Raw genomic sequence first — 27,244 nt, 5'->3', positions numbered from 1 at the left:
TCCTTTTCACAAACATTCAATCCCTCCGCTACCAACGAACAGTGTCAGCAGAGTTTCCCATCTAGAAGATACAGTGCTGGAATTCACCAAGGTTCCTTAAGCAGCACTTTCGAAACCCATGACCACTGCCATCTAGAAGTCAAGTCATGTTGCAGCTGTATAGAACCTTAGTTAGGCCACACTTGGAGTATAGTGTTCAATTCTGGTCGCCACACTACCAGAAGGATGTGGAGGCTTTAGAGAGGGTGCAGAAGAGATTTACCAGAATGTTGCCTGGTATGGAGGGCATAAGCTATGAGGAGCGATTGAATAAACTCTGTTTGTTCTCACTGGAACGAAGGAGGTTGAGGGGCGACCTGATAGAGGTATACAAAATTATGAGGGGCATAGACAGAGTGGATAGTCAGAGGCTTTTCCCCAGGGTAGAGGGGTCAATTACTAGGGGGCATAGGTTTAAGGTGAGAGGGGCAAAGTTTAGAGTAGATGTACGAGGCAAGTTTTTTACGCAGAGGGTAGTGGGTGCCTGGAACTCACTACCGGAGGAGGTAGTGGAGGCAGGGACGATAGGGACATTTAAGGGGCATCTTGACAAATATATGAATAGGATGGGAATAGAAGGATACGGACCCAGGAAGTGTAGAAGATTGTAGTTTAGTCGGGCAGTATGGTCGGCACGGGCTTGGAGGGCCGAAGGGCCTGTTCCTGTGCTGTACATTTCTTTGTTCTTTGTTCTTTGTTTGACAGGATTACCAGCAACCTGGGAACACCACCACCTGGAGGTTCTTTTCCAAGTCACCTCACCATCCTGACTTAGAAATATATCGCCGTTCGTTCACTGGGTCAAATTCCTGGAATTCCCTCCCTAACAGCAGTGTGGGTGTACCGACACTTCAGCGACCACAGCGGTTCAAGAAGGCAGCTCACCGCCACCTTCTGAAGGGAAACGAGTGATGGGCAATCAATACTGCCATATCCAGTGATGGCCACATCCCGTAAATAAATTTCAAAAAACATTCATAAATCTGCAGTTACCCAAAACTCGAGTGCCCGCGCGCAAAGTCACAAAAGGTCCCATTCACCCATCACCCCTCTGCCCATTGGCCACCAGTTAAGCAACACCTCAATTTTAAAACTTTCATTCTTGTTTTCAGATTCCTGCACGGCCTCCACCCTGTCTCTGTGATCTATTCGAGCCACACAGCCCTCTTAAGATATCTGTGCTCCTTTAATTCCAGCTTCTTCAGCTTTCCTAATTTTAATTGCCCCACCGTTGGCGATCTTGCCTGCGGCTGCCAAAACCTTAAGTTCTGAAGTTTCCTCTAAACCTGTTTGCATCTTTACCTTTCTTTCTTCCATAAGGTGCTCCATAAAACCTACCTCTTAGACCAAGCTTCTGATCATCTGCCCTCATAAAATTTTTATGATTTGGTGTCAGATTTTGCTTTATAACACTCCTGTGAAGCCTTCATAGTCACTGCATCTCAGTGTGAGTTTGCAATAATTGTGTATAATTTCAGCCTCCTGTTTAGTTTTAAAAGTTCTGAGGTAGTCTATTGAAGGCCCTCAGAATTTTATAAACTTACTTTACAATAGGTAGGATTTTACAGCCATTCTTTTTTTTTGGAAACATTTTTATTCAAGACATTTTCACATATACAAAAAGAATCAGAAAAACAAAACAATTCAATAAACAACAAACAACCACACCCCACCTGCTCCCCTATTGCCAACCATATCTCGCATCCTGCCTTCCCCATTTTGACTCCCATACCTGCCGCCCGCCCCCCCCTCACCCCTTGCTGACCCTTCAAACCTCCTTAAAGAAATCAATAAACGGCTTCCACCTCCGGGTGGAACACCTCTGCCGATCCCCTCAAAGCTTGACCTTCTCCAGCCTCAGGAATTCTGCCAAATCACTCACCCACCTCCCGCTTTCAGCAGTTCTGGGTCCTGCCAACCTAGCAAAATCTGTCTCCGGGAGGCTATCAGGGAGGCAAACGCCAAAAATCGGCTTCTCTCACCGCTTGGACTACCGGGTCTCCCAATACCCCAAATATCGCCATCTCTGGACTCTGAACCACCTCCACATTCAGCACCTCAGATATCATTGGTGGTATTCGCTAAAAATGGGGCTATGTCCCCACACCGGAAAGAAAACTGGCGGCAACGGCCCCTGTAAGTGAAGAATTCTCACTTTTCTAGGGGTCTAGGTTGCCGCCAGAGTCGACCCCACAGCTCCAGCCAGCGGCAAAGGGCCGACGTGAGTTCACGCATGTGCGGAACAGCCAGCATGATCTCACGCATGCGCGGAGCGGCCGGCGTATTTCTGCGAATGCGCGGGCGTTCCCTTCTCTGTGCCGGCCCCCAGAAGGCCTCCACGGAACCAGCCCGCCCGCAGATCGGTAGCCCCCGATCACGGGCCAAGCCACCGTGGAGGCCGCCCCCGGGATCGGATATCCCCCCCCTCCACCCCCCAGGACGGCCCCACGCACACTTACCTGCCAGGTTCCGCCATGTGTGAGGTGAGTAATTCACGCCGGTGGGACTGGGCAAAGCTTGACGGCCACAGAGGATCGCCGGAGGGGCCGCTGTCAACGGCCCCCGACCGGCATGGCGGGAATCCCGCCGCCACCCGAAAAACGGGGCCGGAGAATAGGGAAGCCGGGGTCGGGGCGGGATTCGCGCAGGGTCAGAGGAAGGTGGATGAAGGCCTGTCTGAGAACTCCTGCCAAAACCCCCTCAATCTCAGACTTGCCCAGAACATGTGGACATGATTCACGGGCCCCCACACACACACTTATCCTCTAGCCCCGCAAAGAACCTACTCATTTCCCCACTGTCATATGAGCCCTAAGTACCACTTTAAACTGGTTAGCACTGATGCTTCACAGCGCCAGAGTTCCGTGTTTGATTCCTGTTTGGGTCACTGTCAGTGCAGAATCTGCAATTTCTCCCTGTGGCTGTGAGGGTTTCCTCCAGGTGCTCCGGTTTCTTCCCACAAGTCCCAAAAGACATGCTATTAGGTGAATTGGACATTCTGAATCGCTCTGTGTACTCGAACATGCGCCAGAGTGTGACTTTTCACAGTAACTTCATTGCAGTGTTAATGTAAGCCGACTTGTGACAATAAGAAAGATTATTTTTATTCTCACTCCACAGTATAAATATTTCCCACTTTCTCTGTCTTATAGCTTTGACAAAAGATCATCTGGACTTGAAACGTTAGCTCTTTTCTCTCCCTACAGATTCTGCCTGACCTGCTGAGATTTTCCAGATTTTCTCTTTGGATAAATATTATTTAAACTGGTTGGGGCTTAACCTCGCACATGTCGAGGACGTGTTCACCCTATGCAAGGTGTCCATCCATGTCTCGGCCCCAGCTTCTGTCCCAGATCCTCCTTCCATATACGCTTAATATCCCCCACCAGGGCTCTCTCCCACTCCATCAGCCCCCTTATAGACATCGGACACCTTCCCCTTACTATTTCGTCCTTCGACAGCACCTTGTCCTGTAAGCCCAGGGGCGGCAGCTCAGGAAAGGACAGCACCTCCCTCCATACAAAGTGCCGAACCTGCAGGTACCTAAAGCCATTCCCCCTCGGCAACTCAAACCTCTTCCAGCCCTGCGAATTTACCCCCATATAAACAAGTCGCCAAAACACTCAATCCCTGCCTGCTGCCATCCCCTAAACCTCGCATACAGCAAACCTATGGTTATTACAGATTGGCATCCCATCTGGTCCCGCCAATGGTGCACCCCACCATGGATTTCCTGGTGGCTGGGGGGGATGGATTCAATGGGAAATCCCATTGACAGTAATGGGACCAGAAGATCTCACCACCGGTCAATGGCAGGCCGTCTCCCGTCATGGAGAATCACGCCACAGGTGGCACAGAAAATCCCCAATTTCTAATATGAAGAGAAAATAGGCAATCCTATCTATGACCTTCTAATATTAAAAACTAACCACCCGGTTAGCAGAGTTGGGCAGATTAATCACATGTGCAGAGAGCTCTTTTATCCATGACCACAGTGCAACTTCAAAAAATGCTCAGTCAGCTTGATGCCTGTCTCACTCTGCAGATACAAACCAGCAGTTGCAGTTTCTGTAACACTAAAGTGATTTCACTTTATCTTCACAGTTAATTAAGTTGCAAGAATTTATAGCTGGAATCTGGGTAATTTAAGCACTGCAGCAGCAGAATCTCAGTCACTGCTGATAATTATATTGTATTATTAAATTGATAAACTTTGCCTGCCTCTGCAGTCAATCTGAACAAAGCAGGGTAAAATGGCAGAGTTGGTGTTTCTATCTGCATTGCTCAAGAATCTATGGCTTGAACCATGCTCTCCTTCAACTTTTTTATGAATCGCTGTACTATAATTAGCTGCTAAGCGTCTGTAAGTTCTTGCAGGAGGTAAGACTGCCAGATCTGTAAGTTTGGTAAAACAAAATCAGGATATCTGAAAATCAGTGCTCATAACCACTGGCATTCGACTTCCAGTGGCGGCCATGGTGAGTGGTCACACATTTGGTGGCCCCCGAACAGGCTGATCACGTGGAACGTGCGAGGGTTGAATGGGCCGGTCAAGGGGGCCCATGTGTTTGCACGTTTAAAAAGATTAAAGGCAAATGTGGCCATGCTACAAGAGACCCACCTGAAGGTGGGGGACCAGACTAGACTGAGGAAGGGATGGGTTGGGCAAGTATTTTATTTGGGATTGGATTCTAAAACAAATTGGGTGGCGATTTTGATCAATAAGCAGGTGGCGTTAGAAGTGGGAAGTATATTGGCGTACTCTGGGGGAAGGTATGTTATGGTGAGCGGGAAACTGGAGGGGATGCCGGTGGTGTTAGTGAACATCTATGCCCGAACTGGGACGATTTTGAAATTATGAGGCAGGTGCTGGAGAGGATCCCTGATCTGGACTCTCACTGGTTAATTATGGGGGGGGGGGGGAACTTCAATACAGTCCTGGATCCGAGGCTGGACCGGTGGAGCTCGAGGAGGGTGTCAGCAACAGCTAAGGAGCTCTGGGGGTTCATGGAGCACATGAGGGAGATGGATCCGTGGAGATTTGGGAGACCGAGGGCGAAAGAATTTTCCATTCTACTCCCATGTGCAGAACGTGTACTCCCGAATAGACATTTTTGTGTTTGACAAGACGTTGTTGGCAGGGGTGGGTGATATTGAGTATTCGGCAATAATGGTGTCGGACCATGCCCCGCACTGGGTGGACCTATGAATGAGTAAATGGGGGGCCCAACGCCTGCAATGGAGGCTGGATGTAGAACTGTTGGCAGAGGAAGAGGTGTGTGAGCAGGTGAGGAAAGCCATCCGGGGATATGTGGAGATTAATGACACGGGGGAGGTTTCGGCAGATATGGTTTGGGATGCACTGAAGGCTGTGGTCAGGGGGGAGTTTATTTCGATTCGGCACATAGGGAGAAGGCGGAGCGGGCGGAGATAGAGAGGCTAGTGGAGGAAATCCTGCAGGTGGACAGGCTATTATCTACGGATAAGGCGGTGGGGCAGTTGAGAAGGGTGAGAGGGACGGTATAGGAGTATGGGGAGCAGGATGCTAGCGCACTAGTTGAGGAAGCAGGAGGTGGCGAGGGAGATTGGGAAAGTGAAGGACACAGGTGGGAATACGGCCTTGGACCAGGCGGGGATGAACGGGTGTTTAACGATTTCTATAGTAAGTTATACGAGTCGTAACCCTCAGCCGGGGCGGAGGGGATGAGGAAGTTTCTGGACAGGTTGGAATTCCCGAAGGTGGATGAGCAGTTGGTGGAGGGCCTGGGGGCCCCAATTGGACTGGTAGAAGTAGTGGAGGGTCTGGAGCAATGCAATCAGGTAAGGCGCCGGGTCAGGAGGGGCACCCGGTGGAATTCTACTTTATCAGCGATATTGGGACCGCTGTTGATAAGGGCTTTTAATGAGGCAAAGGGGCTGGGAGTACTCCCCCAACATTGTCGCAGGCGCGATCTCCCCCATTCTATACCGAGTTAAAGATCCGGAACAATGTGGGTCATTTAGGCCTATTTCCTTGTTAAATATAGATGCCAAGCTATTGGCATAAATCTTAGCTTCGAGGATCGAGGACTGTGTCCCAGGTAATAAGGGAGGAGTAGACGGGGTTCGTGAAGGGGAGGCATCTGGCAGCCAACATCAGGAGGTTACTAAATATGATCATGGTGCCTCCAGAGGGACACGACGTAGAGATGGTGGTTGTCATGATATCCACATTAACATATCATGGTGCAATCACACACACACACTGATGGACAGGTAGTTGGACCAACCAACACACACACATCGCAGCCAATCACCAGTGAGAGCACATGCACTATAAAACAGGGAATACCACAGTTCCCGCTCATTCTACCAGGAGATAGCTCAGAGCACAGAGCTCACAGCGTGCCACTCAGACATACACCATGTGCTGAGTGCTCAGAAAGATAGTGCAAGGGCTGGGTCCACAGGTTAGCTGGTGAAGTACAAACTACAGCCAGAAGTTAATAGCTATTATTGTACAGAACAATAAAACAGAGTTGTACCATCTACAACCGTGTTGGTTTGTTTGTGTATCGGAACACCCAACATGACATGATACCAGGTCTGGAAACTCGCCAGCGACTGTGAGACCTACCTGCACGTCTTCAGAAACCCGCCATCCTGCGCCATGGAAATCATCAGCCGGCCGCAGCCGCTCCGGATCGCTGGAGATCTTGGCGTCAACTGGAAGCAGTTTAAACAGCGCTTCCAACTCTTCCTGGAAGCCACAGACAGGGAGAATGCATCGGACACCAGGAAAATCACCCTCCTCCTCTCCATGGCGGGGCAACACGCCAACCATATCTACAACTCCCTGGCATTCGCGGAAGGCGAGGACAAGACGAAATACAACACGGTCCTTCTAAAATTTGAGGAACACTTCAGCGTGGAAGTTAATGAGATCTTCGAGAGGTACCTCTTCCAGCAGCGCCTGCAGGGTAAGGATGAGCCTTTTCAATCTTATTTGACACACCTCCGTATCCTCGCGCAGTCCTGCGGCTATGAGGCCACCTCCGACTCCATGATTCGGGATCAGATAGTTTTTGGGGTCACCTCGGACACCCTACGCCAGCAGCTCCTCAAAATAAAGCGCCTCACCCTAGCCACCGCCATCGAGACCTGCGTCCTCCACGAAAACGCGACCAGCCGGTACTCCCAAATCCAGGCGGCTGAATCGACACGGCAGGGGTCCTACGAGGCCGAGCGGGTCCAGTCGATCGAGTTCCTCCCGGCCCGCGGCCCGGACGAGGGTGGCCATTTTGTGCGCTTTCTGAGGCCTCCCGCGCTTGTACGCGCCACAAGAGGGGACGTCGACCCAGAGGGACGTGATGCGCAGGCGCGATCTATGCAGGACCGCACCGCACATGCACTGTGGTTCAACGAACGCCATGATGTCACGACGTGCGGCAACTGTGGATCCGCACACTTAAAGCGGCAATGTCCGGCCAAAGCGCGACAATGCCTCCGCTGTGGCAGGATGGGCCACTAAGCTGCCTGCTGTCGAGCAGCTGAACCTGCCAACTCTCCGCAATTCCGCCAGCCTCGCAGAGACGTGCGGGCCATTCAGCCCCCATACACCGAGTCCTACACTGACGACGTGCAGACCGGTGATACCGACGACCGGGAACCCTTCAGTGTTGCGGTAATAAACAAGAACCGGATGTCCCCAAGTCGGACCCACCAGCCGATGTCAGTGCACAGCACTGATCCGGGCGATGAATGGTGTGCCACCCTAACAGTCAACCCAAATTCGTCGCCCACCTAATAGACTTGACTTATGAGCCTGTTAGCACATTGGACTCACTGAATTGTTTTGCAATACTGTTAACGTGTTTCTTTCTTGTTGTTCCAGATGTTCTCTTTCGATGTTTGCTGATTGCACTTGTTTTGTTAGTGGTACAACCTCGTTGCTCTGTTGCACCTGACACCTTCCTATATATATAGTTTAGCCTCATGTACATGTTGTAAATATTGCACACACATACTCAGATGCACTCAGTACGCACCAATATTTATTACCATGTAGGCACATATTCTTGTGAAAAGGGTGGGGATGTCATGATAGCTGGTGAAGTACGAACCACAGCCAGAAGTTAATAGTTATTATTGTACAGAATAATAAAATAGAGTTTACCATATACAACCGTGTTGGTTTGTTTGTGTATCGGAACACCCAACACGACAGTGGTGGCCATGGATGCAGAAAAGGCCTTTGATCGAGTGGAGTGGGAATACCTATGGGAGGTCTTGGGGAGGTTTGGGTTTGAGCAGGGATTTGTGGACTGGGTCTGGTTGTTGTATCAGGCACCGGTGGCGCGTGTGCAGATGAACCGGGTGAGATCAGATTATTTTAAGTTACAACGGGGGACGAGGTAGGGGTGTCCAAATTCCCCGCTGCTGTTTGTCTGGCTATAGAGCAGTTGGAAATGACACTGAGAACGTCGAGGGTCTGGCAGGGGATAGTACAAGGGGGGGGGGGGGGAGGGATTATGGGGATATTCAACTAATTTGATCGGTTTTCGGTGTATAAATTGAATGTGGGTAAGAGTGAGGTCTTTGCGATCCAGGCGAGGGGGCAGGAGAAGAGATTGGATGAGATGCCATTCAAGGTGGTGGGAGGGAGCTTTCGGTATTTGGGCATCCAGGTTGCGCGGGAGTTGGAGCAGCTGCATAAACTGAATCTGGGTCGGTTGGTAGAACAGATGAGGGGGGCTTTCAGAGGCGCTCCCATTGTCATTGGTGGTACAGGCGATTAAAATGATGGTGCTCCCGAGGTTTTTGTTCATCTTTCAGGGCCTCCTAATTTTTATCCCCAAGGCGTTCTTTAAAAAAGTAAATGCGGTGATCTTGAGATTTGTTTGGGCGGGTAAAACCCCGTGAGTGAAGAAGGTGCAGCAGCGGGGGAGAGGGGGGAGCTCGCTCTTCAGAATTTTATAAATTGTTATTGGGCGGCGAATATTGCGATGGTCAGGAATTGGGTCATGGGGGAGGGGTCAGTGTGGGAGCAGGTGGAGACGGCCTCATATAAAAAACATGAGTTTGGGGAGGTGAAGAGAAAGTGGGGCGAAGAGTTGGATGGGGAATTGGAGGCTGGATTATGGGAGGAGGCCCTGAGACGAGTCAAAGCATCCTCGTTGTGTGCCAGGCTCAGCCTGATACAATTAAAGGTGGTCCACAGGGCGCACATGACGGTGGCCTGGATGAGCAGGTTCTTCGAGGGGATGGAGATTAGATGTGGGCGCTGTGCCGGTAATCGTGCGAACCATGTCCATATTGTTATGGGCCAGGGTTTAGAGAACCCCAAACTGTACCATGGAGTTCACCTGACCCTCAACTTTTACTAGATTGTGGTATGGGGAGCACATGGCCCACTCTACAGGTGTGGTAGAGCAGAAATGGAAAAGTGTTTTTTTAAAGCAAAACAATGTTTATTCTATGAACTCAAGTTAACCTATTTAACATCTTAGCAACCATCAATTCAAATACAACCCCCAAAGAATGCAACACTAAGTAATCCTTAATAACTTCCCAAACAACATCCAGAAGACCCAAGAAACACCATTTAACAGAAGCACATTAGGTGTACATTCACTACTGAGAACATTTATAAGTCTGAATTCACCAAATGATCAAGAGATAGTCTTTTCACGGCAGAGAGATCAACAGTACAGCTGCTCTGCCTGGCTTCAGCTCCCACACTGAAAACAAAACTAAAACACACCCTGCAGCAAACAGCCTAAAATGAAAGTAAAAAGCTGACAGACAGCCCAGCTCCACCCACTCTTTGACATCACTGCAGTAGTAAACACCCATTTCTTAAAGGTACTCTCACTACAGATATTTAGATACACACCCATTTATAAACACCCATTTCTTAAAGGTACTTTTTGGGGGTGGAGGATAGGTGTAGGCGGTGTGCGGGGTGGGGGAGGGTTGGCAAACCATGTGCATATGTTTTAGGTGTGTCTGAGTTTGAGGGGGTTCTGGAGGGGTTTTTCAGATGTAATGTCCGAAACTCTAGGCATAGGGGTGGCTCCGAGTCTGGAGGTGACGATTTTCAGAGTGTCGGAAGATCCGGACATTCAGGTAGGGAGAGAGGCCGGTGCCTTGGCCTTTGCTGCCCTGATGGCCCGGATACGGATTCTGTTGAGTTGGCAGGACTCGGAGCCGCCAAAGGTGAGTGACCTGGAGGAACGTTCGCACCTGGAAAATGTCAAGTTCGCCATACATGGTGTGGAAGACTGGTTCACCCTGAGGTGGAAGTCATTAATTGACTTCTTTAAAGTGAATTGAGGCATCACAGGGGAGGATGAAATTATGGGGGTTTTATTTGGGGGAAGAAAAGAAAAATAAGGTTTGCAAGTGACGGGGAGTTGAGGGCTGGAACAGAGGTAGTGGAGATAGGGAGGGTGGGTTGTTAGTTTTGTTACCTGTTTCCGAGGTTTGGCTTTTGTATTTTTGTTTATATGAAAAATGCCTTCTAGAAAAACATTCTACAAATGATGGACCATCCAAATGATTAGAGAATTCCAAAGATTCACAAACTTTTGAGTAATCTGTTCCACAGAATTCCATAGAATCCCTACAGTGCAGAAGAAGGCCATTTTGACCCACTGAGTCTGCACCAACCCTCCGAATGAGCACTCAGCTAGGCCCACACCCCTGCCCTATCCCCGTAAATCACCTAATCTGCACATCTTTGGAAACCATGGGGCAATTTATGTGGGCGGCACGGTAGTACAGTCGCTTCACAGCTCCAGATCCCAGGTTCGATTCACGGCTTGGTTCTCTGTCTTTGTGGAGTCTGCACGTTCTCCCCATGTCTGCGTGGGTTTCCTCCGGGTGCTCCGGTTTCCTCCCAGTTCAAAGATGTGCAGGATAGAAGAATTGGCCATGCTAGATTGTCCTTAGTGTCCAAAAAAAAAGGTTAGCTGGGGTTACTGGATAACGGGGAGAAGGTGGAGGTGTGGGCGTGCATAGGGTGCTCTTTCCGAGGGCTGGTGCAGACTCGATAACCCGGATGGCCTCCTTCTGTACTGTAAATTCTATGATAATTTAGCATTACCAATCCACCTGACCTGCACAACTTTGGACTGTGGGAGGAAACCGGAGCACCTGGAGAAAGTGCAAACTCCACACAGTCACCCAAGGTCAGAATCAAATCCGGGTTCTTGTTGCTATGAGGCAGCAGTGCCATCCACTGTGCCACCGTGCAGCCCTCATCTCAGTCCTAAATGATTGGCCCATTATCCTGAGAATGTGCTCCAGTGTTTTAGAATCCCCAGCCGGTAGAAACAGTCGCTTAGCATCTATCCCATCAAACCCTGTCAGAATTTGTAGTTTTCAATGAGATTGCCTCTTATTCTTCTAAACTTGAGAGAATGAAGCAAGCAGAGATTTCAGAAAGAAAGTGTCAGAGATTGTGAAATTCTGTGGGAAGTGTATCCAGCTGCACTTGCTGACTGAATGAATGGATCCGTTTCAGCAGCAGCTGGAGCACCAAATAGCATAAAGCATCATAGATAGAAGTTAGAGAGATGTGGTTACACCCAAGGTACAGGAATATAGGTGGGTTACCGCCAGACTTTATAGGTGCGAGGGGCAAGGTTTAAAGGAGATGTACGAGGCAAGTGTTTTACAGAGGTTGGTGGGACCCTGGAACTCGCTGCAGCGGGAGGTAGTGGAAGCAGATACGATAGTGACTTTTATGGGGTGCCTTGACAAATACGTGAATAGGATGGGAATAGAGGGATTTGGTCGGCAGAAGGGCAGGGTTTTTTTAGCTCAGACAGGCAGCAATGTTGGTGTGGGCTTGGAGGGCAGAAGGGGCTGCTGCTGTGCTGTAATTTTCTTTGTTGTAGCTGTATCAGCAAAAAACAAATAAATTCCTAAATTGCCAGTTAGGAAATGTTGAAAATGACCCTAAAACATAACTTAAACATTGAAAGAAAAATAAACTTACATTATGTCATGTCTTTCACATCAGAACATTGCAACACATTTCACAGCCAATAAATTACTTTGCAAGTGTTGGCATCATTATTAGGCGAATAAATGCACCAGTCAATTTATGCACTGCAAGGTCCCATTAAATGTTTTCACTGTAAATGCTTCAGTACATTGACTGGTGTGGGCAACAATCACTGAAAGGCTCACTTCTGCCAATGTCCCCAACAAGAAATCTGCACCTTCCTTTCGAAACCAGATGCTGATCATTTTCTGCTTTTGTTTCGGATTTCCAGCATCCAAAATATTTTGCTTTTACCCACGAAACACCAAACCGGCCTTACAAATGATACAGCCAGTTCTGTTATCACAAAGGAGTTGGTGTGTCTCATTACTTGAGTGAGTTTCCATTTGCTGCCAGCTGCTGCAGCCCGACATACTCTGCATCAAGGTGTGACAGGGAGGGCCCAAAGGTGGGACATAGAGGGCCCACACTCCCCTGACAGTCAGCGCAGGCCCCGCCCATTCCCCTGCCGGACAGCGCTGGTCCCGCCCACTCCCGAAAGACAGCGCTGGGTCCCGCCCACACCCTGACACAGACAGCGCTGGTCTCGCCCTCTCCCCCTGACAGACAGCGCTGGGCCCGCCTACTCCCCCTGACAGACAGCGCTGGGCCCGCCCACTCCCCTTGACAGAAACAGCGCTGGGTGTGGCCCTGCACCCCCTCCTCCTGCCTCTGGGGGGGGGGGGGGGGGGGCAGGCAGTATCAGGGAGGAAAGCAACCGGGAAACGGCCCTCTCCTTACTTATTTACTTATGCCACCCACCATTACTGTCAAAAAAAATCAAACCGCAATAAATAAGGGAAGTCTCGCAGCTGAACCATGGCTTGGATTTAATTTCCATGGTAACCACTGCAGTGGTGGGGTAACCTGGAGGCAACCCCTGTATCTTGTCAGAAGCGGTTTCGTTTCGTTGGGGAGCCTTCTGTTTAAGTCGTCACTTAATTGCGGGAGGAAGCACATGATTATTATTGTTGTTGTTGGTATTTTGTTTTCTCCGATGTTACGCAGGGCTGCCCGGGAAACGCATGCGCATTGATTCCAGCGGGAGAGGGGGCGTGGCTACGTGCTCAGGCTCGTTCAGCACTCCCTTGACAGACAGCGCTGGGCCCGCCCACTGCTTCTGACAGACAGCGCTTGCCCCGCCCACTCCCCCTGAGAGACAGCGGCCCACCCACCCCATTGACAGAGAGCGCTGACTCCGTCCACTCCGCCTGACAGACAGTCCTGAGCACGCCCACTCCCCTGACAGACAGCGCTGAGCCCGCCCATTGCCCCTGACACAGATAGCGCTGGTCTCGCCCACTGCCTCTGACAGAGCGCGCTTGCCCCGCCCACCCACTCCACTGACAGAGCGCGCTTGCCCCGCCCACCCACTCCACTGACAGAGCGCGCTGACCCCGCCCACCCACCCCACTGACAGAGAGCGCTGACCCCGCCCACCCACCCCACTGACAGAGAGCGCTGACCCCGCCCACCCACCCCACTGACAGAGAGCGCTGACCCCGTCCACTCCGCCTGACAGACAGTCCTGGGCCCGCCCACTCCCCTGACAGACAGCGCTGGGCCCGCCCACTGCTCCTGACAGACAGGCTAGGCCGCGCCCACTCCCCTGACACAAACAGCTCTGGGCCCGCCCACTGCCTGTCACAGACAGCGCTGGGCCCCGCCCACTCCCCTGATGCAATCAGCGCTGGCCCCGCCCATTCCCCTGTCGGACAGCGCTATGCCCCGCCCACCCCCGACACAGACACTGCTGGTCCCGCCCACTCCCCTGCCGGACAGCGCAGGCCCCGCCCATTTCCCCTGACAGACAGCGCTGGGCCCGCCCACTCCCCCTGACAGAAACAGCGCTGGGCCCCACCTACTTCCCCTGACATACAGCGCTGGGCCCCGCCCACTCCCCCTGACAGACAGCGCCGGCCCCGCCCAATCCGCTGACACAGACCTGATCCCGTCCACTCCCCTGACAGACAGCGCTGGGGCAGTCCAACTGCGCCGCCCCTGGGGGAGCCCCTGCTCCATCTGCTCTGGCAGCTCCCCCCGCGGCGCAGCGAGATTGCATCCGCCGGTCTCTTTTCGGAGTCAGCTTTGGTTCTGAAAGACAATTCGCATCTTTCTGAGTTTTTTTGCGACCCGGGAGGAATGAGACTGTTTATATTCGACCCACCAGGAGGGACTGCTTGTATATGCTTATTGTTAGATCAAATTGGTAGATAACATTCACATGTATAAATAAATGGAGCTCAACGCTGGACAACATCGTGGGGGCAAATTGGAGTCGGGTCAAACAGATCAGCACATCAGCTGTCCGTGTTGTTAAAACAAATGTAATGTGTTTACCAGGTGTAGGACAACGTTATGATAAATGGTGCCGTCTGCAGCAAGGTTATCCTACACTTTTGTTTGCATTAGTTTTATAATTAAAAGGTTGCCAATAATTGCCTGAGAGAAAGAGCACTCGTGGATGACTCCTCAAAGCAAAGTAGGAGGCAACATAAAGACAAAGAACAAGAAAAGTACAGCACAGGAACAGGCACTTCGGCCCTCCAAGCCTGCGCCGACCATGCTGCCCGTTTAAACTAAAATCTTCTACACTTCCTGGGTCCGTATCCCTCTATTCCCATCCTATTCATGTATTTGTCAAGATGTCCCTTAAACATCACTATCGAACCTGTTTCCACCACCTCCTCCGGCAGCGAGTTCCAGGCACTCTTTGTGTTCCCACTACCCTCTGTGTAAAAAACTTGCCTTGTACATCTCTAAACCTTGCCTCTCGTGCCTTAAATCTATGCCCCATAGTAATTGACCCCTCTACCCTGGGAAAAAGCCTCAGGCTATCCACTCTATGCCCCTCATAATTTTGTAGACCTCTATCAGGTCGCCCCTCAACCTCCATCGTTCCAGTGAGAACAAACTGAGTTTATTCAACCTCTCATAGCCAATGCCCTCCATACCGGAAACATACTCCATCCTGGTAAATCTCTTCTGCACCCGCTCTAAAGCCCTCACATCCTTCTGGTAGTGTGGCGACCAGAATTCAACACTATACTCCAAGTGTGGCCTAAGGTTCTATACAGCTGCACCATTTTGCCATTTTTTATACTCAATGCCCCAGTCAATGAAGGCAAGCATGCCGTATGCCTTCTTGACTACTTTCTCCACCTGTGTTGCCCCTTTCAGTGACCTGTGGACCTGTACACCGAGATCTCTCTGACTGTCAATTCTCTTGAGCGTTCTGCCATTCACTGTATATTCCCTACCTGTATTAGACCTTCCAAAATGCATTACCTCACATTTGTCCGGATTAAACTCCATCTGCCATCTCTCCGCCCAAGTCTCCAAACGATCTAAATCCTGCTGTATCCTCTGACAGTCCTCATCGCTATCTGCAATTCCACCAACCTTTGTGTCGTCTGCAAACTTATTAATCAGACCAGTTACATTTTCCTCCAAATCATTTATATATACTACGAACAGCAAAGGTCCCAGCACTGATCCCTGCAGAACACCACTGGTCACAGCCCTCCAATCAGAAAAACACCCTTCCATTGCTACTCTCTGCCTTCTAAGACCTAGCCAGTTCTGTATTCATCTTGCCAGTTCACCCCTGATCCCATGTGACGTCACCTTTTGTACCAGTCTGCCATGAGGGACCTTGTCAAAGGCCTTACTGAAGTCCATATGGACAACATCCACTGCCCTACCTGCATCAATTATCTTTGTGACCTCTTCAGAAAACGTTATTGGCAGGAGCTTAGATCATAGAATTTACAGTGCAGAAGGAGGACATTTGGCCCATCGAGTCTGCACCGGCCTTTACAAAGAGCACCCGACTCAAGGCCACTTATCTACCCTATCCTCGTAACCCAATAACCCCCACTTAACCTTTTTGGATACTAAGGGCAATTTAGCATGGCCAATCCACTTAACCCGCACATCTTTGGACTGTAGGAGGAAACTGGAGCACCCGGAGGAAACCCACGCAGACATGGGGCGAACGTGCAGACTCCACACAGACAGTGACCCAGCTGGGATTCGAACCTGGGACCCTGGAGCGGTGCAGCAACTGTGCTAACCACTATGCTACCGTGCTGCCATGACGTGGCCACAATGTAGACAAAAGTTCAATTTTCTCACCAGCATTCTTAAGGTATTAACAATTAATCGCAGTGCCCATTTCCACCACCTGTAGCCCCTCTGTCGCAATACTTCAATTCCCAGCTTCTCTCATCAATCCTAAATATAAGGTGCTAAATTGTGAAGCTATAGTCAGAGCTTGGGAGATCCCACAGGCAACAGATCTGACCAAAGCTCTGCTGTCATCCCACATCCAGTTGTGAGTGACAGTGGACAGTTAACTAACTGAGGAGAAGGCTCCACAAATATCCCTGGTGCAAAAGACAAGATTGAAACATTTGCAATGATGTTCAGCCAGAAGGGCCAAGTGGATGATCTATCAAAGCCTCCTGAGTTGTTCAGCATCTCAGAAGATCTCTGTTCCACACCTAAATATGTCCCAAGGCACGTTGCAACACTGGCTTCTACCTGACAAAAAAAAATCAAAACAAATCCAGTGTTGCCAATTACCTCCCATCAGTCTACTCTCAATCGGCAGTAAAGTGATGGAAGAGTCATTGATGAAGCAGTTGAAGATGGTTGGGCCAAGGACACTGATGTGTTGGGTGTTCTGGATCACAAACAGGTCACCAACACTGGAAGTGGTGCAACTCTATTTTATTATAAGGGTAACTATTTAACATACTTGAACTGTGGGTAAATGCAATTCCAGCTTTAACTGTTGACCCTTGCCTAGTCCTAACCAGGTGATGCACTCAGCAAATGGTGAATGTCTGTGTTGCAGGCTGTGAGCTCTGTGCTCCGAGCTGGCTGCTACTAGAATGAGCGGGAACTCTCCTGTCCCCTGTCTTTATAGTGCGTGTGCTCTTACTACTGCAGTGTTGTGTATGCTGATTGGTCCCACTGCATGGCCATCAGTGCGTGTGTGTGTGTCTGCACCATAATATACTGGTGTATATTATGACAGACACTACCCTCAGGAATCCCTGCAGCAATGTCTTGGTGGTGAGATGACTCTGCTGACAGGTATGACTCTAACCTGTGAGGTTTTTTAACCTTCTTGTTCCCATTGATTTCAGTTTTACTGGGGTTCATTGATGCAATAATGTCTTGATTTCAAGGGCAATCACTTTCATTTCATCTCTGGAATTGTTTTAAATTGTGATCTATGTTTAGACCAAGGCTGTAATGAGGTCTGGAGCAAAATGGCCGTGATGGAACCCAAATTGAACACTATAAGGTTGTTGCTGAGTAAGGGCCTCTTGATAGCACTGTCGTTGACAACTTCCATCACTTTGCTGACGATTGAGAGTACCCTGAAGGGGCAGTGTTTGGCTGGATTAAATTTCTCCTTTTGTGGGCAGGACATATCTGGCAATTTTCTGGTACACTGGAACAGTTTGGCTAAGAGAGTGGCTAGTCGTTGAGCACTAATCTTCAGTACTGCAGCTGGGATGTTGTCAGGGCCCATAGCCTTTGCTACATTCAGCACCATTAGCTACTTAATAATATCATGGGGAGTCTCCTGCTCAGTCTGACAAACATATCCTTCAGGACTCAACCAGCTCAGTCAGTAATGGTGATACTATACTGAACCACTCTTGGTGATGGACATAGTAGTTGTGGTTTTTTTTTTCAAATATTAATACTTTTCTAAATGTTCACTGCCAATCAAGAGTCTGATATCTTTTTATTGTAGGAACGTGGGGATGATTTAAATTTTTTTTAAAACTGTATAAACTAGCTAACCTAAGTAAATATTTCTTGTTATATTTGATGTAAGCATATTTTTAAAATCCTCAGTCTAGTTTGTAACCTAGCAAACCCGAACAATCTATAGCAGTTAAACTATATGATTCCCTGGCATGCTAGATTTCAAAATAGTTTGATCTGGTGTAGAGCATGCCATTTGATGAGGTGGCTGCACAACTGCTTAGAGATCAAAGGTTCCAGAGAGATTAGCTAAACACTAGGAAGATAGCAAAGCAGTTTAGCCTGAGAGCTGTGAAATGTGGCGAAGAGCGCAAGAAAACAACAGTTCGTAAAAAGATTACAAACGAAAGAAGATCAGAGATTTTTTTTAAAAGGCAAGGAGTTCCAGGAGAGATAAACACAGAGCTAAATACAGAGTGAATGCAGAAGTTAATTTTCCACAATTTATTTAATTAAAAAAATTAGATTGTTTTCAATTTGTTGATGCTGCACATTAAAGATTGTATCTGCTACACCCATTAATGTGCACAGAACAATTCATGTGCCAAAAGCTGTGAAAGTGGAATTCTCGGCTAGACTTGCAATAAAATTGCAAGCTTGTAATTCTGTTTCTCCATGCATGGGTGAACAAGATCATACGCATATGGCATTTTTCAATACTTCAGGCCCACTTACCAGCCTGCCAAGAACCATTATGCAGTGCCAGACCATTCTAACCACGATCCAAATGAATGTAGACAATTACAGCAGAACAAAAGATGTACCAGACCTACATTTTTTTTTAAAGAATTGGTATAGTTGCAGCCCAATTTCAAATTTTGGATAATTTGATTTCTAAAGTTTAACATTTGTTAATTGTAGAAATAAGCTATTATTGGTTTCTGCCATGTTTAAATTCAGGTTGTTGACGGTGTCAAATTAATTGGAAGAAACAGTGCCGATTTATTTTACAGATTTATTAAAACAATTACATAACATAGCAGTTCAGGCTTTATATAGAGAAGGGAAAAGTAAACTTTCACTTTAATGAAATCGATTTATCAATAATGGGAAGTGGTAGCAAACTCCTATTGGGGAGGCAGTGGCATAGTGGTATTGTCGCTGGACTCGTAATCTAGAGACCCAGAGTCATGCTCTGGGGATCTGGATTCGAATCCCACCATGGCAGATGATGAAATTTGAATTCAATAAGAAAACTGGAATTAAAATTCTAATGATGACCATGAATTGATTGTCGTAAAAACACATCTGGTTCACTAATGTCCTTACCTGGTCTGGCCGGCATGTGACTCCAGGTCCACAACAATGTGGCTGACTCTTAAATGCCCTCAGGGATGGGCAATAAATGCTGGCCCAGGCAGTGACGCCCACATCCCATGAACGAATAAAAAAATTAAAATCCTGCAAAGTTAGTAAATATGAAAACCCATTTTCACACAAAATAAGTAGCAAGCAACATAACAGATTTCCAGTAGTGTGTTTCCGACATGAGTTTAAATTCCATCACACAATTGTAATTCATTTTTTTTCATTTATTTAAATAAATCTGTAATAAAAAGCTAACCGTGATGACCAGATTTTATAAAATCCCATGTGGTTCTCTAATATCCTTTAGGGCAGGAAATCTATCATTTGTATATAATCAAGCCTGTAGACCAAGATCTAGACCAAGAGTAATGTAGCTGATCCTAAATTTTCTCCAAAATGGTCCATCTAGCTACTGAGTTCTATCATTGTGCAGGAAAAAAAACTGTAATAAAATTAGATGGACCACCCACCTTTGATCTAGGTAGCAATAATGACAAAGGAACTTGCAGTCCAGTAAACACCACAAAGTCCTCCTCACTAACAGCTGGGGACTTGGCCAGCAGCGCAGATCCCCTCAGAAGGTGGTAGGTAGCACAGTTTTACAGTTGGAAGGGAGTGGCCTGGGAGTGTTCAGCATTAATTTCAGAAACTGTGAAGTTTCATGGCGTTAGATAAAACACAGGGGGAAGGAAACCTGCTGATTACCAACTACCGCTCGCCGTCAGTTGCTGAATCAATTCTCCTCCGTATTGAACATCACTAGGGGCTGTTTAGCACAGGGCTAAATTGCTGGCTTTGAAAGCAGACCAAGGCAGGCCAGCAGCACGGTTCAATTCCCGTAACAGCCTCCCCGAACAGGCGCCGGAATGTGGCGACTAGGGGCTTTTCACAGTAACTTCATTTGAAGCCTACTTGTGACAATAAGCGATTTTCATTTCATTTTCATTTTCATTTCACTGGGAAGAATCAATGGGAAGAACACAAAGGTGTCAAATTTACTCTCGGTGGGGTCTTCAATATCCATCACCAAGAGTTACTTGGTAACATCAGTACTGACCCAATTGGCCGAGGCCTTAAGGACATATTTGCCAGACTGGGCCTGCAGCACATGATAAAATAACAGACCTAGCAGCTCAGAATTGGGCACCCATGTGACATGATGGGTTACAATCTGTAACGTCATGGTTAGGTATATCCCTCATTCTGCCATTACTATCAAGTTAGGAAATCAACCATGGTTCAAGGGGAAGTGTAGACGGACATACTGGGAGCAACAGCATGTGTACCTAATGGGGAGGTAACCTAGTGAAACTACAACACAGCTCATGCTAATCAGAGGAAACAGACAGACAAGAACAGACAGAGCTAACTGATAGCATGAACAGCAGATTGGATCAACGTTCTACAGTCATGCCACATGCACACCTGAATGGTAGAGGCCAATTAAACAAGGAGGAGGAGGAGGTTCCATGAACATTTTCATCTTCAATTATGGTAGAACTGAGCCCGTGAGTGGAAAAAACAAGGCTAATACATTCACAACCATCTTCGGCCTGGAGTGCAAGGTGGATAATCTATGTCGCTATCCCTCAAAGTTCCCACTATCACAGAAGCCAATCTTCAGCCAATTTGATTCACTCCATATAAGAAAAGAGTTGCTTTAATACAGTGCTTTTCATAACAACTTGACATTCCAAAGCATTTAGTCGATTAAGTACTTTGAAATGTAGTCACTGTTGTAATGTAGAAAACATAGCAGCCAATTTATGCACAGCAAGCTCCCATAAACAGCAAGGTGATAATGACCAGATCATTTTATTTTTGTTGTTGATTGCAATATAAATGGTGGCCAAGGGGTGGCACGGTGATACAGTGGATGCCTCACAGCATCAAGGACCTAGATTTAATTCCAGCCTTGGGGGACTGTGTGGAGTCTGCACATTCTCCCCATGTCTTCATGGGTTTCCTCCAGGTACTTCGGTTTCCTCCCAAAATCCAAAGATGTGCAGGTTAGGTGGATTGACCATGATAAATTGCTCCTTAGTGTCCAAGGATGTGGAGGTTAGATATGGTTATGGGGATAGGGTGGGGTGTAGGCCTCGGTAGCGTGTTCTTTCAGAGGGTGGGTGCAGACTCGATGGGCCAAATGGCCTTCTTCTGTGCTATAGGAATTCTAAATTCTAAAAAAAAATACCTGAGATATATCCTATGTTCTTCTTCAAAACAATGTCATGGGATCTTTTACATCCACCTTAGAAGATGCAAAGGGCGTTGGTTTAACATCTCATCTGAAAAACAGCACCTCAAACAGTGCAAAGGTATCGTACTACCCCACTGCAGTGTCAAATTTGATTTTTGTGTTCAAATTCTTTAGTGGGACTTGAACTCACAACCTTCTGATTCAAAGGCAAGAGTGATACCAATTGCACCGCAGCTTTCAAATACAAAACTGTGAAACAGTTGAGTGCTTTGGATATAGCAAACGCTATGGGCCCAGATGAAATGAAATGAAATGAAAATCGCTTATTGTCACAAGTAGGCGTCAATGAAGTTACTGTGAAAAGCCCCTAGTCGCCACATTCCGGCGCCTGTTCGGGGAGGCTGTTACGGGAATTGAACTATGCTGCTGGCCTGCCTTGGTCTGCTTTCAAAGCCCACGATTTAGCCCTGTGCATCTTAGCTGAAGACTTATGCTCCAGAACTAACGGCACCTCCATCCAAATTGTACTAGTTCAGCTGCAATGCTGCCATCTAGCCAACAAAGAAGGTTGTCCAGCTACTTTCTATGCCCAAATGGTAGCACATGGCCAGCACTGTTGCTTCACAACATCAGGGTCCCAGGTTCGATCCCCGCTTGGGTCACTGTCTGCGTGGAGCCTGCACGTTCTCCCTGTGTCTGCATGGGTTTCCTCCGGGTGCTCCAGTTTCCTCCCACAAGTCCCGAAAGACGTGCTGTTAGGTAATTTGGACATTCTGAATTCTCCCTCTGTGTACCCGAACAGGTGCTGGAATGTGGCAACTAGGGACTTTTCACAATAACCTCATTGCAGTGTTAATGTAAGCCTACTTGTGACAATAAAGATTATTATTAAATGCAGGATAAATGTAATCCAGCCAATTACCATCCCAGCAACATACTTTCAATTCTCAGCAAAATGAATGAAGCAGTTGTCAACAGTGATATCATGCTGCACTCACTCGCCAGTGACCTATTCATCAATGTACAGTTTGGATTCCACCAGGACCACTCAGATCTAGCCCTCATCGGAAATTTAATCCATGAAATGTGGCAGATGCCTGTATAATTGTGGTGTCATTGAATGTAATAATGTCTTATTATTTACAATTATTGTGAACATCAGGCATCCCAGGACAGATCCTAATGAATCATCAGTGGATATTTTCCTAGACACATAATTTTCCATTTATAATACACTTGGTATTTCCTGTTGTCAAGCAAACTCTTTAAATTGTGATGGAGGGCATCAACCTAAAATACCTTAACCCCTCTTTTCTCATTACAGATGCTGACTGACCAGCTGTACATTTCTAACATTTTCAGTTTCAATTGAAGATTTACAAGACGATACATGGTACAAAGACTAAAAGAACCTGAAAATGAGCAAAACATCTCGAGAATATTCATTTCCTGAACACAAACTTTGCTAATCACAGAAAGGAAAAACTTTCTATGAACCTGGTCTTCTGGAATTGTATCGAGGGAGCAGTCAGAAAGTTGGCTCGATATAGGAAAGGAAGATCTGAAATGACTTGTGTTATGATATCACTTTAAAGGAATATGCAAATGAGCAAGTAACCGAGATTTAACGCAGCATGCAACCAGCAGATAGTAGTATGTGGAGGAATTGCAGTTGTGGTGTCCTTGTAAGCAGTGTTTCCAGAATTTATAAGTAAATCTGTCTGCTGAACCATCCTGTAATGTATTTTCAAATAAATCAAATCTAGTTCACCAGCCCTGGTGTGAGATTGGTGAGTTTGTGTAAAATATACATAAAAAAACAACAGAACTCCAGATGTTTGAAATGACAAACTAAAGGTTCAATTTGATGTACAAAAGCAGTAGCAAAAAGAGTAAGGACGGATTCAACTTCCATGTGCTACCTCTTAAAAGTGATCCCATTTGTGATTATAGTAAACGAATGGGTGAAGCGGTGGAATTGGAGGAGCAAGAGGGACTGCACAAACTAATTGACAGATCACATTGACCTCACAGCTCTCTCAATAAACCTCACTCAATCAAGTGGCTTTGCTGCATCAATGGGGAGCAACATAATTTGATTAGCTATGTATCAGCAGACCCAGAAATGAATAGATATGAACCTGCAGATTACAGAGTGCAATGTTATTGTTCAAAACAAAAATAGAAAATACTGGATAATCTCAGTAGGCCTGACAGCATCTGTGAAGAGAGAAGGGAGCTAACGTTTCAAGTCGAGATGACTCTTTGTCAAATATGTTATTGTACAAATACTTGATATGATTCTATAACATTCCTCTTTTCTCTATTTTACAGCAATCCAAATCTGTATTTTTTCAATTTCTAGGCTTTAATCCTTGATAATTCTGGACTTTAATTCCACAGGTGAATTTCACTGTTAAATAGCTTTGCTCATAATTTCCAAAAAAGTGTCTACAATGTCATCATTCTCATAGAGATTGATAACTTTTAAAAAGAGAGATAATTTGCCATGAACCAACACAAAGAAGATGCAATGATGTTTTAAGACTCTTACTGTAACAAACAAACCAAAGCAACTAAACAACTGGCCAGTTTTCCCTCCCGGCAGGCTGTGCGGTAATGGCTGCCGCTGCTCCCGCTGAGGCTCAGATTCTGTCCTCGGGCCTCCTGGAGCTGCTGCGGCCGGCGGTGCGGGAGGTGGACCAGCAGGTCCGGGGGGTCAGGGAGAGTCAGCTGGATCTCCGTGAGCAAATCGACAACCTGGCGGCAGAATTGTGTCGGATTAATGAAGACCAGAAAATGGCACTTGACCTCGATCCGTATGTGAAAAAGTTGCTGAATGCCCGACGAAGGGTGGTGCTAGTCAACAACATTTTACAGAATGCACAGGAGCGACTGAGGCGGTTGAATCATAACGTTGCCAAGGAAACAGCTCGCCGTAAAGCCTTGCTCGAATCTGGTATACGTCTTCCTGGTTCTCCAAGTAAATGAAGGAATCTTCTAAAGAGCTGAAATACTGCACACTGCTGGAGCTGGGGGAAACTATGTGATCTCGAAATGGATTGTGATACTCAAAGCATGGAAATGAAGACTGCAGAGCTTGTATGGAGGAGAGAGAGGAAAGCTCCAAACCTGTCACAATGGCATTGGACTTTTACTATTCCTAATCTCTGCTGCAGGTCGCAACAGCAATTGTATAACTCATTGGAGATATCCTGCGTACAGTCCGATCAGAGTATTTATGTTTGGACAATCTTTAGAACCACTGTATTCTGCTTAAATCTTAACATCCAATGAGGCTTCTCAAATGTTAATTGTTTTTTTTTGGTATAATGTCATGCACCAGTTAGAATAGAGATATTTCATTCCTGCAAAAAAAAAGGGGCAGCACGGTAGCCTTGTGGATAGCACAATTGCTTCACAGCTCCAGGGTCCCAGGTTCGATTCCAGCTTGGGTCACTGTCTGTGCGGAGTCGGCACATCCTCCCCGTGTGTGCGTGGGTTTCCTCCGGGTGCTCCGGTTTCCTCCCACAGTCCAAAGATGTGCGGGTTAGGTGGATTGGCCATGATAAATTGCCCTTAGTGTCCAAAATTGCCCTTAGTGTTGGGTGGGGTTACTGGGTTATGGGGATAGGGTGGCGGTGTTGACCTTGGGTAGGGTGCTCTTTCCAAGAGCTGGTGCAGACCCGATGGGCCGAATGGCCTCCTTCTGCACTGTAAATTCTATGATAATCTATGATAATCTATGAAACACTTATTAGTATAGCGTTTTTCAAACTTTCTTTCTGGGGAACCATTTTTACCAACCGGACAACCTGCAGGGCCCATGCCGACTGACCTTCGGGACCCATGCCGATCGACCTTCGCAACCCACCCGGCCGACCTTTGCGACCCACGCCGGCTAATCTTCGCGACCCACCATTTTCTCATACCTTGTTTGCTGCTGACAAAATGGAGGAATCACAATTGCGCCGAAAGCACGTGATGTTTGGGGGGGGGGGGGGGGGGGGGGGGGGCGGTGTGACCTGCTCTCTGACTCCCATCAGGCAGGAAGATTACATTGCATTTTTAAAAAAATCCTCTCCTGCCTCTCTGATTGCGCAAACCTACCTTGGCTAATAAAGGGAAGGGTTCCAGATGCCTTCTTAACCACCTTAGCAACTTCTCTTTCTACCTTCAAGGATCTGTGGACATTCACTCCAAGGTCCCTTCCTTCCTCTACACTTCTCAGTATCCTCCCATGTATTGTGCAATTCTTTGCCTTGTTTGACCTCCACAAATGCATCACCTCACACTTCCCTGGGTTGTATTCCATTTGCTGTGTTTCTGTCCTCCTGGCCAGACCAGTAGCTGCTTCATATTTTGAAAGACATGAGGGACAAAATATTTGCTCCTGTGTCAATTTGCATTTCATTCAATTCCGAGGTGTGGGCTGGTTGGCTGGCCAGAATGGTCTTTTGTTTCTCCGCTTGTTTTCTCTCCTGTATTTCTCGCCTTATGCTCAATTGTGTTCCGAATGAAGCAAAAATGTGGACATGGGCTGGTTAGCTGAATGTGGTGGTATATTCAATGTAATTTGGGGTAACACAGGATTTGGCCACTTAGGTGCTGGTAGCTCAGTCGGTTTTGGGATCAGAAATAGAAAAGAAATTCATAACAGAATTAGAAAAAAAGTATCTTCACATTTTGGGTGAAATCTTGCCTTTAAATGCTAGCTGATCAGTTTTCCTTATTAGAGTTCACGGAACCATGTGGTTTGGCGCATGCACACCGATGAGTGGGCACGCATGCGCAGTGTGCCTGCATTTTTTATATGGTCGCGGCCATCATTTTGAAGGCCGCTCGCAGCCTGGCATTGTTAAAAGCCAGCTGCTGCAGCTGCGCAATCGGGAGCGCTGTGACGGACAGCTCCACGACCCTCCCGACATTCGCCCACGACCCACCCGCGGGTCACGTCCCCGACTTTGAAAATGCCTGTATTTTTTTAAAAAAATATATTTTATTGAAATGTTTTTTCCCAAACAACAATTTTTCCTCTTACAAAACAAACGCAACAGTAACCACACAGAAATTTTTAACCATACACAAGTAACAAAACCCCCTTATCTATTGACCTAAACCCCCCCCCCACCTCCCCCCTTCACCCCCCCCCCCTCCCCCTGGGTTGCTGCTGCTGGTCATCTGTCTTCCCTCTAACGTTCCCCTAGGTAGTCGAGAAATGGCTGCCACCGCCTGATGAACCCTTGACCGATCCTCTCAGGGCAAACTTTATCTGCTCCAGTTTAATGAACCCCGCCATATCATTTACCCAGGCCTCCAGTCCGGGGGTTTTCGCCACCTTCCACATGAGTAGGATCCTACGCCGGGCTACTAGGGACGCAAAGGCCACAACGTCGGCCTCTTTCGCCTCCTGCACTCCCGGCTCTTCCGCAACTCCAAATAGAGCTAACCCCCAGCCTGGTTTGACCCGGGCCTTCACCACCTGCAAAATCACTCCCGTCACTCCCTTCCAATACCCTTCCAGTGCCGGGCACGCCCAAAACATATGTGCGTGGTTTGCCGGGCTCCCGCCACACCTCCCACATTTGTCCTCCACTCCAAAGAACCTGCTCAATCTTGCTCCCGTTATGTGTGCTCTATGTAGCACCTTAAATTGAATCAGGCTAAGCTTGGCGCATGAGGAAGAGGAATTCACCCTGCTTAGGGCATCAGCCCACATACCCTCCTCTATCTCCTCCCCTAATTCTTCTTCCCACTTTCCTTTTAGTTCACCCACCGACTCCTCCCCCTCTTCCCTCATCTCTCGATAAATCTCTGACACCTTGCCCTCTCCGACCCACACCCCTGAAAGCACCCTGTCCTGTAACCCCTATGTC

The 27,244-nt window shown here is 47.7% G+C and overlaps 1 pseudogene; it reads left to right on the top strand.

Annotated features, from left to right (window-relative positions):
- The first annotated feature begins 23,987 nt into the window (after positions 1-23,987).
- LOC140427395 (SNARE-associated protein Snapin pseudogene) lies at positions 23,988-24,359 on the top strand (annotated as a pseudogene).
- Positions 24,360-27,244: the final 2,885 nt, after the last annotated feature.

Source organism: Scyliorhinus torazame, chromosome 7, assembly GCF_047496885.1.
Source record: "Scyliorhinus torazame isolate Kashiwa2021f chromosome 7, sScyTor2.1, whole genome shotgun sequence".
NCBI classification, from domain to species: domain Eukaryota; kingdom Metazoa; phylum Chordata; class Chondrichthyes; order Carcharhiniformes; family Scyliorhinidae; genus Scyliorhinus; species Scyliorhinus torazame.
Note: the sequence above shows the minus strand (reverse complement) of the source record. Positions and strands in the feature narration are given on the sequence as shown.